This window comes from Myotis myotis, unplaced genomic scaffold (assembly GCF_014108235.1).
Source record: "Myotis myotis isolate mMyoMyo1 unplaced genomic scaffold, mMyoMyo1.p scaffold_m19_p_10, whole genome shotgun sequence".
NCBI classification, from domain to species: domain Eukaryota; kingdom Metazoa; phylum Chordata; class Mammalia; order Chiroptera; family Vespertilionidae; genus Myotis; species Myotis myotis.
The window spans coordinates 26338886-26359806 of record NW_023416314.1 but is presented as its reverse complement, the minus strand read 5'-3'; the positions used below and the strand labels follow the sequence as shown (position 1 = coordinate 26359806).

Genomic DNA, 20921 nt, shown 5'->3' with positions numbered 1-20921 from the left:
ATATATTTAAGATGGTTTTTTTAATTGAAGTTGACATTCTCTCTCTAGAACACTCTGAGCCTCCGCACAGCCCCCTTCCACACCACCACCTGCCTGTAAGCTCTTCACCTTACTAACTACCCATCTTTCACGTTTCATCGTCAGCACAACTCCAGAGTTTGACCCTGACACAAAATTATGGGAGGCCCCAGATCAGCTGTGTCTCATGCAAAGCTAATCAAAACCATATTACACAACACACTTTTCCAAAAAAAAAAAAAAAAATGTTCCCCCTTCAGTATTGATGCAATACTTTTTGGCAACTAATTTTAATCCAATTCTTGCTAGATTGTCATCTGCTATTGTCTGGTACTACCCACATTCTTCATATGAATAGTTTATCACTTGAAAACAAGAGACGAGGTCATATCTGTACACTTGTCCAGAAATAAGCATAAAATTACTATTTTAAGGATATTGCCCAAGAAGTAAGTGCAACTCAGATGCTTTTCTTATGTTAAAATGGTTCGTGCCCTGAGATTTCCAACTTAACTCTTGGCAAAATAGCAAGTCTGTTACACATTCTTTATTGTCAGTATATGAAATATTATTCCTGAAGGGGAAACCAGGTAATAAGTAGTGTCAGAAAAGCAATAATTTTCATTGACTTATATAAAAAATTTAATATTTCCAGTTAGGCTATTTCTATAGCATAAGTCAGGACACCTTAGGGAGACTGTTCATTACATGTACCAGTAACTGGAAAAATAGAATAATCCTCTACAGACTATCTTAAAAAATGTTAAATATAATTTTCTCACCTCAATCAGAAATATCATTATCCTTTGAAAGTGATGAGTTTTTGTTACTTAGGCCTCCAGAGAAATAGAATAATTTTTATCTCTTTTGACCTGGCTTCTGTACATAAAAAATTTTTAGCTCAAAGGATTTTAGATAATATTTTTGCCGGCAATATTAACTTAGCAGGACAATAATTCATTTAAAATATGTCAGTTAAAAATCTACCATATTAAATTTAGGACTTAAGAGATACAAATAAGTTATCCAAATTTCCTTTGTGGTTCAATGCGTTAAAGAAAATTCTTATACTTCATTTTCTAACTTTTTGTGTGTGTCTGGAGTGTTTTATTATGTTGTTTACATTAAATCACTCAGCAATTTAATTCAAAGTGGCTCTAAGTGTCCCCTTGGGATAGATGGAGTTTATTTTGGCATTCCCTTCTTCCTTTAGATGCTGCAAGATCTAACCAGAAATTTTACCCAGGACTCATTTCCTCATCTGTTTGTTCTTGAATGTGCTTAGCTCTTTAAACTAAGATGAAAACACTTTGTTAGGTTATCAGAGTACAGATTCCCTCATTCAGAAGCTGTGGCGAAAGTGAGAAAAATGGAGACAGATCAAAGTCAAGTGGCACAATCGCCGGCTTACTGCCTGGGTAACATTCTACAAACCAGCGCATCTGCTTTGTTTATTATTCATTCATGACTCCTTAAGAATAAAATGCCTCAAATGGTTTCTGAAAAGAAGTGACTGCCTAACTTATGTGCCCTTCCCACTCATGGGAATAACTTGCTTCACCATTCCTTGGGACCATAACCAGCTAGTCTAAAATTTCATTCAGGTTAGTTGTCACTAGATGGCAGTGTTACTTTCACATTTAAAATCCTACCTGTCAAGGACTCTAAAATATAATGGAGAATACCATATGTAATTTTTAAAACTATAAGAATGATTTAGATAGATATTAATAAAACATAGCTTAGTTCTTGCTATAGACGGAATGTTTGTGTCCCAAAATTCACATGTGGAAACCTAATGCAATGGCATTTGGCGGTAGAGCCTTTGGGAGGTAGTGAGGATTAGATAAGATCATGAAGGTAGAACCCAGGTTATGATTAGTGACCTTAAAGAGGAAAAAGAGACCAGAGCTCTCCTCCCTCTTCTCCATGGGAAGACACAGCAAGCCAAGAAGAGATCCCTCACCCGACAGTGAATCTGCTGGTACCTTGATCTTGAACTCCCCAGCCTCCAGAACCGTGAAAAATTAATGTTTGTTGTGTAAGCTACTCAGTCTATGGTATTTTGTTATAGCAGCCCAAACTAAGACAGTCCTATAAAAAAAATTGTAAGACACTATGCCATTTGAAGCAAGTGATGAATATAACACCTGGGTATATCAAGTGGTTGGTTATTTTCCTAAAAATCTCAAACTCCTGGTTTCTTATCTTAAATCTGTCACTTAATAACTATGAGTCTTGATCTGGTTAACTACCCTAATTTGTAAAGTTGACAAAGATAAAATGTCTTTACCTGTAAAGTTAATATAATGTAATATACTTAGCTCTTAGGGCTTTGGTGAAAAAAGTCTTTAAAAATGCAAGCACTATATAAAATGAATGTATCGCCTGAGGGTCACCATATCCCATTCTTTCTCTAAATGTTCTCTTCAGTACTTTATAGGAAGTGTTCTGCTTACACTACTCACTCAACACATATTAGTGTGATTTGCACATATTGCAAGGCACCAGGGGTTCAACAGTGAACTACGAACAGAAAATGCCTTTTGCCTTCAGATGCTTATATTTTAGCAGGAAAAGCAGACACTGAATCACATAGTTACATAATCAAATGTAAATTGTAACAGTGGTCAATGCTGTGAATGAGAAATATAGAGTATGAGCATGTGTGACAGGACATGAGATCTCGGCAGGAAGGTTAGAAACACTTCCGTGCTTAAGTTAAAAATGAACCGAGGCCTGGAGGGTGACAGCAGGCGTCATCTAGGAATAAGAAGGCCATCCATGCAGAAAAATAACAGCACGAGAACTGATGTGTGGCAAATGGGAGCAGGGTGTGCGCTTGAGAAATTACTAGAAGGCCAACATGGTTGAACTGGAAATGGAGGGCGATACAATATAAAACTGGAGAAGCAGGTAGCAGTAGACCTTGCTGGACTTTGTGGGCCATGTTAAGAATGGGTACTCTTGTCCTACAATGAATGCAGAGTGACTGTGTCTTAAGCAGGGAGGTGGTATGAAGAGACTAGTATTTGGTAATGATTACTCTGAATGAAGTGTGAAGAACCAATTGGAAGTAAGTAATTTTGGCAATTATATTACCTTGTGTAATCACCACAAAAGCAAAATTTTGTTTGAGACAGGACTACGTTTTATGGCAATTATATCGCTAAGTCTGATATAAAAAAAGGGGGAGGTTCAGTTTTGACTAAATATTTTACTAAATTTATTTTTGCTAATTCACTAAAATATACTTCTAAAGTTGGAGGAAAACACACACAGACACACACACACACACACACACACACACAAAAAAAAAAAACACAACAAAACAAAACAAACAAAAAAAACAGCCTAACCCACATCCTACTATCCACCCAGTGTCTACCCACAACCCTGACCGAAGGTTGCATTTTCCCATAGACAGCAGCTTATCCCATCGTCAAATCTTCTCTTTCGTTTTCCTACACTTAGAGGAAATCTGTCCCTGTAACTTCCATCCACTAGGTTACTCTAGATATTCCCAAGACAGACATTCAAACATGGAAGAGAAAAGTGGAATGATTTCCTAGTCCAATTTTGTTTTCCTTATGGTAAACAAACTGGGTGCCTATAAAATTCTTCATACATTTTTAAGACTCCCTTATCATCTCAGTGTCCTTGCCCAAGACACAGACTAAATGTACACAGCAGCACTGAAGATCATCATTTCGCTCACTAAGGACATGGTCTGCTTATTCAGTCTGGGGTAACTATGTCACATAATGGGTCATCTTGAGTTTGCAACATATAGATTTTCTTGCATGAAATATTACTAAGCAATAACCCCCTCTATCCTATAGGGAAAAAATGGAGGTGTGAGAGAGCACATATAAATGCAAGAACTTATGAGCTTTAGCCCATTATATTATACTAGAGGCCCAGTGCACAAATTTTTGTGCACTGGGGGGGGGGGGGTCCCTCAGGCCGGCCTGTCCCCTCTCGCGGTCTGGTACCCCTCGGGGGATGACCACCTGCTGGCTTAGGCCTGATGCCCGGGGGATTGGGACGAAGCTGGCAATCAGACATCCTTCTGGCAGCCCGGCAGCCCTCGGGGGATGTCCACTTGCCAGCGGGGAGCAGACCTAAGCTGCAGTCAGACATCCTTAGCGCTGCTGAGGAGGCAGGAGAGGTTCCCATCACCACTGCTGTACTGGCAGCCATCAGCTTGGCTTGTGGCTGAGCAGAGCTCCCCCATGCAGGGGAGCACTGACCACCAGAGGGCAGCTCCTACATTGAGCGTCTGCCCCCTGGTGGTCAGTGTGTGTCATAGTGACCAGTCATTCCCAGTCTTTCTGCTGTTAGGGTCAGTTTGCATATAACCCTTTTACAATATAGACTAGAGGCCTATATAGGTGCACCAGTGGGGGCCGGCTGGTTTGCCCTGAAGGGTGTCCTGGATCAGGGTGGGGGTCCCGCTTGGGTTCCTGGCCAGCCTGGGTAAGGGGCTGATGGCTGTTTGCAGCTGGTCACACCCTCTTTAGGGTGAGGGTCCCCACTGGGGTGCCTGACCAGCCTGTATGAGGGGCTGATGGCTGTTTTCAGGCTGGCCACACCCCCTTTAGGGTGGGGGTCCCCACTGGGGTGCCTGGCCAGTCTGGGTGAGGGGCTGAGAGGGCCATTTTCAGGCTGGCCTGCAACTGAAGCTCCCAGCCTCTCCTTTTTTACTTTTTCTTTTTTTATTCTGGGATTTATTTACCTTCTATAATTGAAACTTTGTTGCTGTCACTGGAGCTAAGAGCCAGCTCCATGGCCATGGCCTGCTGAAAGCAGGTATCTGGGGTTTGTTTACCTTCTATAATTGACACTTTGTTGCTGTCACTGGAGCTAAGAGCCGGCTCCATGGCTATGGCTGGCTGAAAGCAGGTATCTGGGGTTTGTTTAGCTTCTATAATTGAAACTTTGTTGCTTTTGGAGTTTAGAGCAGGCCACGGCAGGCGGGGAACCTTGGCTTCCTCCATCACTGGAGCAACCAAGCCTCCTGCTTGCTTCAGCTGCGTGGCTGCCAGCCACCATCTTTGTTGGTGGTTAATTTGCATATCTCACTGATTAGCCAATGGGAAGCATAGTGAAGGTATGGTCAATTACCCTTTTTGTCTTTTATTAGATAGGACTAGAAGCCCGATGCATGAAAATTCGTGCAAGAGTTGGCTTTCCTTCCCTGGGCTGCCAGCACCAGCTTCCCTCTGGCACCTGGAACCCGGGCCTCCCTCCTCTGGCTGCCAACAGGCACCCGGGACCCAGGCAGCTTCTCTTTGGCCCCCACTTCGTCCAGGAAGGACATCTGGAAGGACATCTGGTCTAATTAGCATATTACCCTTTTATTATTATATACTAGAGGCCTGGTGCATGACATTTGTGCACTGAGGTCGGGGGTTCCTCAGCCCAGCCTGTGCCCTCTCACAGTCCAGGAGCCCTTGTGGGATGTCCCCATGGGGAGCGGGCCTAAGCTGGAATTCAGACATCTTTAGTGCTACCATAGAGATGGGAGAGGCTCCTGTCACCATGAGCCCAGCTACTGGCTGAGCAGCACTCCCCCTGTGGAAATGCACTGACCACCAAGGGGAAGCTCCTGCGTTGAGCGCCTGCCCCCTGGTGGTCAGTGCACATCATAGTGACTGGTTGTTCCACTGTTTGGTCAATTTGCATATTACCCTTTTATTATATAGGATTTGTTATGAATCCTATATTCTGATGTATTTCCTTATTAATTTGCCTTAGCTGAAAGTTTTACAATCACATTTTCTACATTCTCATCCAAGTTCTTGACAAAGCTATAAAAATGTAACAAAATCCTACTGAGATAGTCTACTCTAGAGAGAACTTGCAAAGTACCTTTTCTGGTAAAATTAACTTTTAAGTAAACATTTTTCTTTCAACTGGGCATTTTTGCAACAATTGGGGAAAATATAAAATGACATTCTACATGTAAATACCTATACATAACTATTATTTAAAGGGGTCTGAAAAGGCGAGAGGAGTATTAATAGTAAGCTTTAATAATTAGTCATTTTTCTAGCTATCTCTTGGAACATCAACAATCACTTCCAGGGAAAAAAATAACGATAAAAATTACCATAGAGATTCATTTATAAAATATTTTTATATTCTTATTTGGTATTTCATGTTAGTCTAAAATTATGTAAATTTGTACTCATTAAGGTCAATTTTTTAGACTCTTTTTCCCCCAAGAAAATATCTTTATTCAATCCAAATGAAGCCTACACAATACCTAATCCTTTCCTATTTTATAATCACAGAACTGTGGCTCTTTCATGAGGACTTACAAGTCACCAGTCCAACCTTCTTTTTGCCTCCACTTACACCCCTAGTTTATAAAGAAGCAAGGGCTGGAAACCAGGACTCCCTCCATGCTCTCTGTCATTTCCCTAACAGCACTTCACTCCCTTGAACAGAGATGTGAATGCAGACACCTTGTTTGGGGTTCTTTCCAAACCACAATACTTTCTTGCTCATTCAGCTGCTTATACTTTTATCCAACAAGCACCTTTCCCTATCATTTTAGGTAAATCTTTATGCAAGATTTCCCTAATCTGACTGTACACTGAAATCACTTGATGGATTGTGTAAAGATAAACATACTTCCTGAAATTCTGATTCCTGAGATCTGTAGCAGGGCCCTCTAGAGGTACAACCCAAATTAGCAATCACTGTTTATATTTTGATATCAGACAAATTTGAGTTTGACTCACCTTTACTAACTATGTGGCCTTAGGTGAACTTCTTACCCTGTCATTTTCCTCATCTATAAAAAAAAAAAATGACACTGCATCCACACCAAAGTTTTTTATATTAAACTAGAGGCCCGGTGCACAAAATTTGTGTACAGTTAGGGTCCCAAACCTGGCTGGCGATCAGGGCTGATCTGTGGGGTGACTGGTGGGGTGACTTGGGGGATCCCCCACTGGCACCGCCTTGGCTGGCCTGGTGCCACGCACTCACTGGCCCCACCCTCTGCCATTGCCACCAGTTGCCTCCCTCTGCAGGGTGATCAAGGTGCCCCTGCTGGCACCTGCCTTGGCTGGCCTGGTGCCACCTGCTCACTGGTCGGGGCCTGCGGGGAGCTCCTGCATTGAGCGCCTTCCTCCAGGTGGTCAGTGCACATCATAGCAACCAGTCGTTCCACCATTCGATTGATTTGCATATTAGGCTTTTATTATATAGGACTAGAGGCCCGGTGCATGAAAATTCATGCACTGGAGGGGGGTTCCCTCAGCCCAGCCTGCCCTCTCACACAATCTGGGAGCTCTCAGGAGCAGGAGGCAACCTAGCGATCAGGGGAAAGCGACACCTCCATCACACCTCTGCTGCTGCCCCTGCCAGGAGCGCAAGCCTCAGTCGACCCTGGTTACCTGAGCCTCGGGTGGCCCTGGGCGGCTGGGCAGCTGCCATCCAAGGCTTGCCTGCATCTCAGGCCAGCCCTGGGTGGCTGGGGAGCCGAGGGGACTAGGTGCTGCCCTCCTGTGGCTGTGGGTGCCGCCATCTTTGAGGGCGTGGCAATTAGCATATTCCCTCCTTATTAGCTGTGGGCACTGCCATCTTTGAGGGTGGAGCAGTCAATTAGCATATTCCCTCCTTATTAGATAGGATGAACTTATATGGTATTTAGTGCATGCCTGGCATATAGTAACAAATCAACTGAAGCTATTATCATCACCCTGGTCCCCGGTCATCCACAAACCAGACCTAGTTCCAGAATTTAATTGCTCTTCTGACATAGCTTCCTACATATCATTCTTTTCAAGGACTGTTTCCATCCTCAGCTCCAGAGGGTGATGCTATAGTTATAGCTCTGGAAGCTGAACTTTATTCCACTCAACTGTATCTAAAGAATTCAAAGAAAGTTCTAATAGCTGCTAGGTATTCAAAAACATATGAAAGGTGAATAAATGAATGAGCCTATGAAATGATCCTTCAATGTCCTCATTTTGAAAACTAAGGGAAAAAAAGAATCAGAACTAAAAGTGATGACTATCTAGAGATCTATCTAGCTCATATCTAGGATCAGAGCTCGAGACCTGCACTCCTCATCATACCATATTACCCAGGATAGCAACTCTGCCTCCACTTCCCTACCTCCCACCATTCTGGAGAATGGGATTTACTCTATGAAACTAAGCAACACCCATTTGAATAATTTAGAATATAATGGACATTCCATGAGAACAAGATTGCACTTAGGAATTAAAAACTGCCCTAACCAGTTTGGCTCAGTGGATAGAGCATCGGCCTGGGGACTGAAGGGGCCCAGGTTCGATTCCAGTCAAGTGCATGTACCTTGGTTGTGGGCACATCCCCAGTAAGGAGTGCGCAGGAGGCAGCTGATCAATGTTTCTCTCTCATCGATGTTTCTAACTCTCTATCCCTCTCCTTTCCTCTCTGTAAAAAATCAAGAAAATATATTTTTAAAAAAAGAATTAAAAACTGACATTTCAATGAAGGCCTATTTCAAAAGATTTAATATAAAACCAGTAATGAACAACATGTCATGAGCAACCAAAAGCAGTTAATAATAACTGGAGTAATTATTTACTTTTTTAAAAAATCCCAAAATAAACTACCAATTCAGCTCTTGGGGTATATCTAAAAGTTCATGAATGTCTCTTCATGACATAATAACCTGTAATTCATTCCAAATGACTGAATGGATCATTAGGTACAGACAATTTACCTAAACTTCGTGATGCACACATACCATAGTCCCTTGTTATCCACAGGAGATACATTCCAACACCCTCTGTGGATGCCTAAGTCTGCAGATAGTACCAAACCCTATGTACCAGTATACCATGTTTTTCCCCATACAGTTTGGCCCTCTGTACCTGTGGGTTTTGCATCCACAAACATGAAGGGCTAGCCAAGAGACTTGAGCATCTGCAGATTTTGGTATCCTCAGTGGTCCTGAACTAAACCCCCACAGATACCAGGGGACAACTGTATGCACATACTTATGATAAAGTTTAACTTATAAAGTAGGTATAGTAAGAGCTTAACAACAATAACGAAGAATAAAACAGGATAACTGTAACAATATACTGTAATAAAAATTATGAGAATGGGGCATTGTTAACTAAAATAGGGTTGTGTGACGACAAGCACTGCAGTAACAGAACAGTTGATCTGATAACCTAGACTAGAGAGCTACTAAGTGCCTGGCAGGCAGGAAGCGTATACTATGTGCATTCTCTGAACAAAGGGATGATTAACATACCAAGCAAGACACAGCAGAACAGAGATTTTATCATGTTTCTCAGGAGAGTGCACAATTTAAACTTTATGAATGTTTATTTCTGGAATTCTCCATTTGATAGTTTCAGACCTAAGTTGACCATGGTTAACTGAAATTGTGGAAAGCAAAACTACAGATAAGGAGGGGGAGGGGAACTGAATTTAAGCATTAGACTCTTCTGACAAACACTTCAGAGTTTAATTGATCAACATGCAATGGCTCATACTAGTTCCACTCCTGATAAAACAATACAGTAAATCAAATGTAAGATGATATCCTATATCATAAAACCCTAATATGCAAATCAACTGAACAGCAGAACGACTGGTCCCTATGACGTGCACTGACCACCAGGGGGCAGATGCTCAACGCAGGAGCTCCCCCCTGGTGGTCAGTGCGCTCCCACAGGCAGAGCACTGCTCAGCCAGAAGCCTGGCTCATGGCTGGCGAGCACAACGGTGGTGGCAGGAGCCTTTCCCACCTACCTCCACTGCAGGAGGGCAGTAAAGAGTGAGGGGTCCTGGACTGTGACAGCCCCAGACTGCGAGAGGGATCCCAGACTGCAAGAGGGCACAGGCCAGACTGAGGGACAAACCCCCTCCCCCCCCCCCCGCCCCCCGCCGCCCAGTGCACAAAATTTCATGCATCAGGCCTCTAGTATTAGTATAATAGAGGAACTGTAAATCAAATTATTTTTTTTCTTAAAAATAACTAACATTGAATAAAGCCAAAGTATCACACCATGGCCTTTCTTTTCAAAATAAAATAACATACAGACCTACTAATTAAAATGCCCATGTAAATTTCTACAAGGATACTCAGTACAGTATGATCGATAATACAAAACCAAAAAGAATAGGACTAAAATGGCCAGTGGTAGAAAGATGTAGAACAACTTATGGTACACATAATTATGGGCTACTATGTAGCTATTAAAAATAAGTTAAGCTTGCATAAGAAAAATTAATAATAAAATGTGTGAGATATTACTGAATTAACAATATGCATGTATATATGTGTACCAAAAATGCAGACAGAGATATAGATGTAGACAATGACATAGATTATATGGATACAAATGGTTGCTTCTTAGAAGTAAAGGAAATTTTCTAACTTTTTGACTGTATCATCAGTATTCAGTATTCAAAAGCATGTTTTTTGAAGTGTAATGTATTTTATCAATTAAGCATAAAGAACTAACTGGACAGATAATAAAAGTACACAATAAATAAAATCAATGGGTTAGTATATTTGAAATCATCATCATCATAATAATGGCCATATTACCCAAAGCAATATATAGGTTTAATGCAATCCCTATAAAAATTTTCATGGTATTTTTTAATGATTTGTATGGAACCAAAAAAGACCCTGAATAGCCAAAGCAATCCTAAGGGAGGAAAAACCAAAAGCTAAAGATATCACATTCCCTGACTTCAAATTTTACTACAAAGACACGATAATCCAAATGCATGATATTGGCAGAAAAACAGACACGCAGACCAATGACATAGAATTGAGAGCCCAGAAATAAATGCACATGTATATCGGCAAATAATTTTTGACACAGGAGCCAAAAACATACAATGGAGAAAAGAAAGACTCTTCAATAAATGGTGCTGGGAAACAGTGGAAAGTCATATGCAAACGAATGAAACTAGACTACTTATCACCATACACAAAAATCAACTCAAAATGAATAAAAGACCTAAATATAAGACCTAAAACAATAAATTACATAGAATAGAACAGAGGTACTAAACTATGGACCTTGGTCTGAGAGGGGATTTTATGAATTTGATCATAAAGAGAATTAAAAGCAAAATAAACTAATGGAACTATATCAAGCTAAAAAGCTTCTGCACAGCAAAACAAACCACCAACAAAACAAAAATGCAACCAATTAAATGGAATAAATTTGCAAACACAACCACTGATAAGGTGTTAATATCCAAAATATATGAAGAACTCAAACAACTGAATATCAAACATATAAACAATCCAACAAAAAAAAATGGGCAGAGGACCTAAACAAATATTCCTCCCAATAAGACATACAGACAGCCAAAAGATATATGAAAAGATAATCAACTTCACTAGCTGTTAGGGAAATGCAATCAAAATTACAATGAGATACCTCATGCCTGTTAGAATGGCTATTATCACCAAGACAAATAAATGTTGGAGAGGTGGTGGAAAAAAAAAGAACCCTTGTTCACTGCTGGTGGGAATGTAAGCTGGTGCAGCCACTATGGAAAACAGGATAGAGGTTCCTCAAAAAATTAAGAACAGATTTACCATATAACCCAGTAACCCCTCTTCTGGGTATCCACCCAAAAATTTGAAAACATTTAAACATAAATTCACTATGTTTATTGCAGCATTATTCATGGTGGCCAACACATAGAAACTATCAAAGTCTTTCAGTAGATGATTGGATTAAGAAGGTGTGGTACATATATACAATGGAATACTACTCAGTCATAAAAAAAGGATGAAATATTGTCATTTGCAACAACTTGGATGGATATTGAGTATATCATGCTAAGTGAAATAACTCAGACAGAAAAAGTCAAGAACCATATAATTCACTCATGTGGAATATAAAACTGAAAGCAACAAATGAACAAACAATACAGAAAAACAAAAACTCATAGACACAGAACAGTATAGTGGTTACCAGAGGAAAAAGGAAGGTGGGGGAAGTTAAAGTATAAAAGTTGTCAAATATATGGTAACATAAGGAGGTTTGACTTTGGGAGGCAAGCACATAATGCAATATACAGATGATGTATCATAGACTTGTACACTTGAAAACTCTATAATTTTATTAACCATTGTCACCCCAACAAATTTAATTAAATTTTTTTAAAAAATAAAACCTGATAGGCAAAGTTTTTATATTATAAAACCAGTAAACTACCTTATAATACTTACACTATGAGTATATTTCTTATCATGACACTATTTGAAGTAGCAGGAAATTTGAGATCATCTAAATGTTCAGTTTCTCGAAGAATAGCTATCTGTAGCAGATACAAACCATAGAATATGAGGTGGCTATAAGAAGGAAAGGACCAAAGAAACACACAGACACATCTGTAGACTTTGAAAACATAATACTGGGTGAAAAGAAGCAAGAAACAAAGTGAGTTCTATGCACAATATCATTCTTGTGGATTGAAAGAAACATATGCATAAAATACCAAAAGAAGAATACATGTCAGCACATTATTAGAAAGGTTGCTAATGTAGAGCGAAAGGAATTGGAGCCTGGAGTGTGAGAAATAATGAATGAATGAATGAATGAATGAGTGAGTGAATGAAGAAAAGAGTAAAACAGGAAACTTGAACTGACCCATGAAGATAATGTGCTATGAACTGAGGTTATATGTTTAAATCCTCTATCCCTAACATCAAAAACCTAGGTATTTTTAAATCTTTTGTTCTTACAAAGAGGATTCACTGCTAATCCTATATAATAAAAGGGTGATATGCAAATCATCCGAACGGCAGAACAACCGAATGCTATGACGCACACTGATCACCAGGGGGCAGACACTCAATGCAGGAACTTCCCCCTGGTGGTCAGTACGCTCCCACAGGCGCCATTCAGCCACAAGCCGGGCTGATGGCTGGCGAACACAGCAGCCCGCCTCCGTGGCAGCGCTAAGGATGTCCGTCTGCGGCTTAAGCCTAAGCTATCAGTCATCAATTGGACATTCCCGAGGGCTCCCAGACTGCGAAAGAGATCAGGCTGGGCTGAGGGACGCCTCCCCTCCCCCAGAGTGCATGATGGGCCTCTAGTATCCTATGAAATTAGTCTTCTCGTGTGTACCTAAATCTTTGGTTTGCTTGACAGAAATTTTTTAAAGGCCAAGAAATTTGGAGCTAAAATTTAAAAACCAATGCAAAATGAAAAGCAATTAATTGTGAGCTTAGATATTCTTGAAATTATAATTAGAAAAACAAAAACATCATAGTGTCATTGGTAAAATATCTTTTGAAATTTTCCAAGGTTAGAAATAAACTTAGTTACTGGAAACCTTTAGTGATTAGCAAACATTAACAAATAGATTTCAACATAAAAACAGTCTTAACTTCAACCATGTTTTCTGAAATGAGTCTATCATATCATAAATTTGTTTACTACAACTTTGTATTAGAAAGAAGGAAACTATTGATGACAGCCATTCTTACAGGTGCGAGGTGACATCTCATTGTTGCTTTAATTTTCATTTCTCTGATGATTATTGGCGGTAAGCATCTCTTCATATGTCCATTGGTCATCTGTATGTCTTCTTTGGAAAAGAGTCTATTCAGGTCCTTTGCCCATTTTTATTTTTTTTAATATATTTTTTATTAATTTCAGAGAAGAAAGGAGGATAGAAACATCAATGATGAGAGAGAATCACTCATCAGCTGCCTCTTGCACGCTCCCTACTGGGGATCGAGCACGCAACCTGGACATGTGCCCTTTACCGGAATCGCACCTGGGACCCTTCAGTCTGGAGGCCAACGTTCTATCGACTGAGCCAAACCAGCTAGGTCCATTTTCCCATTTTTAAATTGGACTGTTTGTTAATTTGGAATTGAGCTGTAGGAGTTATTTATTAATTTTGGACATAAACCCTGTATCACCTATCAAAATGGCTATCATCAATAAATCCACAAATAACAAGTGTTGAGGAGGATGTGGAGAATAAGAAACCCTCATGTACTGTTGGTGCAGCTACTATGGAAAACAGTATAGAGGTTACTCAAAAAGTTAAAAATAGAACTGCCTTATGACCCAGTGATTCCACTTTGGGTATTTATCCCAAGAAACCCAAAAACTAATTCAAAAGAATATATGCACCCCTTTGCTTATTGCAGAGATTCACATTAGCCAAGCTACAAAGTTACCCAAAAGCCTATCAGTTGACAAGTAGATAAAAAAGTGGTGCTGCATACATGCAATTGAATATTACTAGGCCATAAATAAAAATGAAATATTACCATTTGTGACTTAGAGAGGGTATTATGCTAAGTGAAGTAAGTCAATCAGAGAAAGACAAATGCCATATGATTTCAATTATAATGCGGAATTTAAAGAACAAAATAAATGAGCAAACAAAATTGAAACAGACTCATAAACATAGAGTATTTAAACATATATCCTCAGATTCATAGACTAAACCATCACAGACTGATGGCTGCCAGAGGGGAGAGGACTTGGGGGAATAGGTGAAAGAGGTGAAAGGGTTAAGAAGTACAAATTGGCCGAAACCAGTTTGGCTCAGTGGATAGAGCGTCGGCCTGCGGACTGAAAGGTCCCGGGTTCGATTCCGGCCAAGGGCATGTACCTGGGTTGCGGGCATATCCCCAGTGGGAGGTGTGCAGGAGGCAGCTGATCGATGTTTCTAACTCTCTATCTCTCTCCCTTCCTCTCTGTAAAAAATCAATAAAATATATAGAAAAAAAAAAAGAAGTACAAATTGGTAGTTACAAAATACAGTCAATAATATTACAATATTACTGTACACCTGGAACTAATACAAAATAAGAATGAATGTATACTATAATTGAAAAATAAAAATTTAAAAAAAGAAGGAGCCGGCCAGTGTTGCTCAGTGGTTGAGGGTAGACCTATAAACCAGGTCGCGGTTTGCTTCCCAGTCAGGGTACCTGCCCAGGTTGTGTGCTCAGCCCCCAGTGTGGGGCATGCAGGAGGCAGCCAATCAATGATTCTCTTTCATCATTGCTGTGTGTGTGTTTTCTCTCTCTCCCTACCTCTCCTTTCCTCTCTTAAAATAATAAAAATATTTTTTAAATAAATGATGAATAAAATTAAAGAGGAAAGTAACACTTTTCTAGGTGCTCACACTCATTTTTTCCTCATCCTATTTAATCCCCCCCTTTTAAAAAATCATACCAGAGAGAAATTAGGTGAAACTATGCAAAATGGCCATTTTTGTAAATCAAAATTTTTTAATAGTGGAATTTTCACATAGTTCAATTTAATAATATAATTCTCAATTTAAAATTGAGAAAACTAAGGCTTTGAAGGTTTCAATACTTAAAGGCATAGTTGCTAAGAGTTAAGGTCGATATTTCAACTTCAGTCAATTTGTTTACAAAATCCATGTTCTTTTCAGTACATTATGTTACCATTGAATTTTCACAGGTATTACTATATTTGAAATTTAAGCTAATAGTTGCTTCGTGCTTAGGAAAAAGCAATACTAGACTCTGGGTTTTAACTAGAATTAGAATGAATGTCATTCAAAACTTTCAACAATTTAAATTTTATACATCTGTAATCTGTGAATTAAAAAAATTCATTTTCTTCTTTAAGGATGACACATTCAAGCTTTAAAACCAGTACAATCTAAGACATGTTTTCTTCAGGCAAACCAAAACTAAGGAAGTCTTGTAGACCCATTATGATCCAAGACACTAAACTCTTCCAAGATTTTCATTTGAGTCATTCTCTCGCTGTTTTACATTTTTAAAAATATACAAGATCAAAATAGTTGAAAAGTTCAATGATGGGTTCCACAAAGAATGAGCCAAAGCCCAACCCCCAGAAAAATTCCATATAGGTAACAAATGTCATTCCACCAATGCCAAACAGCAAATGCCATTTGTCAAGTAGAACTTTTATACTGAAGTTCTACATTCCTGTGGTTTAATATGAGTCATTGTGTTCCAATTGAAATCCATTAATATAGACCACTGATGATATCTGCTTGGTTTTCCATTTAGATATTCCGAGTTATGGGGGGGGGGGGGGAGGAAAAAGAAAAATGTATCTTCACTTTCGTTGGCTTTATAAATGTGCTTTTTGAAAAGCCCATGCTTTTCAAACCAAGAGAATGAACAAAGCTCAGAGAAGTAACTTATCTAATGAAACTTGGCCAAGGAGAATCAGTGGGAGGTAAAAGCAGTCATCATCCTATCTCTTCTGTATTCTCAATAGGTGGTTCTTATTCTCTTGTTCCGCAACAGTCTCCTTTTAGGGTTCCCTCATGAACCTTGAAATCCATGTTCTCATAGGAGAGGGGGGTTCACTCAGGATAAGATGCTAACTGGAAGGCATGTAAAAGAGAGTGTATTTGGGGGGACAGGAAGTTAAAAAAGAAAATCAAAATTATAGCATGGGGAAAAAGAAGCTTGTTTGGATCACTGCCACTTCAGATCCTCCAATGGACCTGAGCTTTCCAGATTACATTAAAGAAAACTACTTACAATTTTTTAAATCAACTGTTTGAAAATCCTATCATAGGAAAAAGGAATATGGTCAGAAAGGCTTTCACCGTAGATCATTTCATTAATTAAATGGTGTTAATGCACCTACTTAAAAAAAACAAACAAACAAAAACCTGATATATAAAATGCTTTCACTTTGTGTACATTTCTCATCTCTTCTTGTCTCAAGCTACATCAGATCGCTAATATTCTTGATGTGTCTAGAGACCTTTAACAGTTTCCAAATCCATGAAACCCTTAAAAGTATGCATTTCCCCCCTGTAGAATATGTATTGGATTTATTTATCCATAGATAAGAGTCATTGTCAAATTCAACTTTCCCATTTCTAAAAATGTAAACAAATTCTAGCGATCATGAAATGTCCATCTTTTCCTTACTCTATCTACTTTTTTTTAGTCCCATTATTAGAATGCAACAGAAACTACTTTTCATCACATGGCTTAACCTTATCACATTACAAAGTTACATTAAGACATGGAAACTAAGAAGTGAAGTAAGCTCACTCCCATCTAGGAAATTTACCTTTCTACTAAGGTCTCACTCTTAGTTCATGCCTTTGCAAAATCATTAATTATAATATTCCACAGGCCTTCCAGATCCCACATAAGTAGTCACCACTGTAAGTGTAAAGCATACTGGATGTTAAGAGCCATGTAATGCTTTTCTGTCATGAATATGAAATCTCGTTCCTTTGTCCAAAATGTCTATGACTCCTAGATGAGCTCTGATAATGGTACCATGGCTGGAGCCTTAAAATCTGAGAGGAATTAACAGAAAAGTATGTGATAACAACCATTTTTTTAAAACATCTGTGATGCTTTCAGTTCTTCAAAGTAGGTCTGTATCCATTAAGTCCTCTAATCCTCAGCACAGCACTCTGAGATAAGGGGGTTAGTTTCATCACGTTTCACTGGCTACAGACATGTTAAGAGAATTGTTGTATACGGCTATACAGGATGAGAGAAGAAAGGAAAAAGAAAAGCAGCATTTGGGGGACTCTTATTAGATAATGGGCTTTATGCTAGGAATTGTAATCCATTAGAAAGTTATTTATAATTTCCATGTTTTAGCTTCCTCTTATGTAATAGCACCTACCATGTAGATTAGATAAGGCACTGACACTGAATCTATAAAAAATTTAACACCATGTCTGGCCCATGAGAACATTTTAATGAATGTCGACTCTAACTATTATTATTATGTATTTATTTTAATTTTCTTTAGGTTTCACGATAGTCTTGTGAAATAGCCATTATTTCCCTTGTTTATATATTGAAGACTCCAAGATTTTATGAAGATTAATAAATATTTTTTTAATGAAATGCATTCTACCTCAAACTGAAATTCCATCCAGCAATCGTAACCAAGTTGCCATAAAATGTGTACCAATTATAAATTTCAGCAGATAGCTGATATCAGGGTCAGGGAGGCAGCCAGAGGTCAACCAAAGGAAAGAATGTTTCCAATCCTACCATCTGCTATATGTTCACTAAGTTCCTTCCATCTTTACATTTCTATAAATTCTTTTAATATTTTACTTATAAATAATTTATAATATTATGATTTAGTACTATTAATAGTATTATTAGCATTAAAACTAAATCATATCACTTAGTATTTACAATAATAGCTATCTTTTGCTGAGTGCATATGCACCAAGTGCTAAGCATTTCCCCTGCGCTAACCTAAGAGGAAGGTTTAAGCCTAACTTTCTTTATAGATGATTTAAACTTAGGCTCAGAGAAATAATTTATCACAATCATAAAGACAGATAAATGCCTGAGCCAAGATTCAAACTCCCATGTAGTTCCAAAGCCCATGATCTTGTCAGAAAGGAATTAGAGTTGTTTGATTTTCTTCCGCAGAATTACCTGGGCACTTTAAAAATCAATTTTATGATCAATGAAATGCTTAGTATGATGAACTAGAAACACTGACTAGAGATAGAAGACCTACCAACCACATTGAACTTTCCAGTGAGTCAGTAAAGAAGACATCTAGCTATACCAAGTTGATCTGTCAAATGAGAAATGAGCTAGAACGATCCCCCAGGTCCCTATAACATTCTGAAAGTCAGCAAGCTCCTCTCCCTTAGACTAGGAGTTCCTCAGGGGAAAGCACATAATATGCAGCCTCCAGAACTGTGGGGAAATAAATTTCTGTTATTTGAGCCACCCAGACTGTAGTAGTACTTACTAGCAGTTATGGAAGCATCAGAAGATTAATGCAATAGGTATCAGGATACCTACTAACTGTACTAGTCTGTCTCAAGCTTAAGAATAAAAACAGAACTCCTGTGCGCTGTTGGTGGGAATGCAAATTGGTGCAGTCACTATGGAAAACAGTATAGAGATTCCTTAAAAAACTAAAATGTTAGGTGATAAAAAGACAACAAAGAATTATGGCACATAGAATGTGATTAATAAATTGTAATACTTATAATTACGTTGAACCACTTGAAATGGCTGATACTTGGTTATTTTTGTTCTATCAAATGGCAGTTCCATATGGCTTAGCTTATTGTTGCAAAGAGGCTGAGAGCACAGTGGTTAAGAACCGGGATGTTTGGGCTAGAGCCCTACCTCTGTGACTCACTAGCAAGTCACAGAACTTTTCAAATTCAGTTCCTTAGCTGCAAAATTTAAATATCTACTCCATAGGATGGATGAAAGATTAAATAAATTAACACAAAACTTTTAAATTAATGCCTGATACTTAGCTCTCAATTAATGTCATTGATATTATTAATAATGAAATGAAGAAGGTACATTTGAAAATCTCTGAACTTAACTCCAACACCCAATCCTATGCCTTTTTGGATGGTGTTGATAAAAGAGGATTATACAGGGGCCATTTACCTGTATAAAACAAAGAGGTTAAACATTAAGTGCTAAAATACTGTAGAATCAGGAATTATTTAAATAAAAATGTCTCATATTTCCTTAACAATTTGTCTGAGAAAAGTCTGAAACAACTGGAATACTGAAAATATGTTATGTTGGGATAAATTAGTACTTTTCCTTAACTTCTTAAATTACTAAACATCTTTAAGTATCATTTCACATAAGATGAAAAGCTAGAGGTCTATTATGTATAGAGCTTAGTAGGTTCTTGCACAGGTTCATAGAGTTGTTCATTGTAAGAGACTAAGTATTGGACTGACAGGATGAACAGATCAGAATGGTAACAAACCGACTAATTGAGTGACTGATAGTGAGTAAATCACTTCAACCTCATTTTTCTATTTGGGAAACTGGGGAAGAATTCTAAGATATTAAAGCTCTTCTAAATCTAAAAGTCTATGAGTCTCTATTTTTAAAAATATATTTTATTGACATTTTTACAGAGAGGAAGGTAGAGGGATAGAGAATTAGAAACATTGATCAGCTGCCTCCTGCACACCCCCTATTGGGGATGTGCCTGCAACCAAGGTACACGCCCTTGACCTGAATCGAACCTGGGACCCTTGAGTCCGCAGGCTGACGCTCTATCCACTGAGCCAAACTGGTTAAGGCAAGTCTCTATTTTAAACAAATTAAGAATATAATGATGGCATCAAAGTAATACAACCTATTTTGCCTGTCAATAAATAGGAAGTAAATTATTTTCAAACAACAGAATATTAAAAAATAAAAGGAAACAAAAAATACACTTAGTGAAAAATATCCTAAATTGAAACCACAGTACAGTATTCTGTGCAATAAAGGGGGAAAAGTTAATGATCAAGCCTTTTCTGAAATTGATAGGAGGCATATATTCCTTCTCAGCAGGATTCAAGCTGCCTAGGCTAGCACTGAAAACAATACTGACTTAAAATCCTAGGTCCATTGGTCCTTAGACTCCATTGTCTGACCTTAAGAAACTTACATGACATCAGATTTCTGTCTCTGAAATATGTTAATTATGATATAACTTCTAGGTCTCTTGAGAGGGTAAATTAGTTAATGTTTCTAAGTCACTTAAAGGATAATGATTGACCAGAGAAAGATCATCATTGTGAAATCAGAAAAACAAAACACTCAATGCTCAAGACATTCTTCTAATTAACATAGGTATCTCAATAAGAGCTTTAAAAAACTGATCTTTAAAAAACGATCTTCATGACCATGACCATGTAGAAGATCTAAAATAATAATTGCAAGGCAAAGCAAAAACAATTTACATTCTCATTATGGCATTATAAGAATAAGTAGGTTAAAAGTGAACAGTTTATATACATATGTTAGTTTTGGGGGAAAGATATAAAACCAAAGCACATTGAATCTGGTATCATAAAACTCATTCTCTTCTCCAATTAAAATGTTTATATCAATTAAGTGATATCCTTTAATTGTTAAAATGTCAGAAATACAACTCAAATAG

The 20921-nt window shown here is 38.4% G+C and overlaps 1 protein-coding gene across 4 annotated transcripts in view; it reads right to left on the bottom strand.

The window, feature by feature from the left end:
* Window positions 1-20921, bottom strand: part of NOX4 (NADPH oxidase 4) — a 151726-nt gene that overhangs the window by 127048 nt on the left and 3757 nt on the right. Inside the window, exon 1 of one of the 4 annotated variants that reach the window (XM_036324723.1) lies at window positions 6771-6810. The exons of the other annotated variants lie outside the window; for them this stretch is intronic. The gene's annotated coding sequence lies outside the window, so the exon portion shown is untranslated. Of the gene's footprint in view, window positions 1-6770; window positions 6811-20921 lie in introns of those variants that run through there. 4 annotated transcript variants of the gene reach the window in all.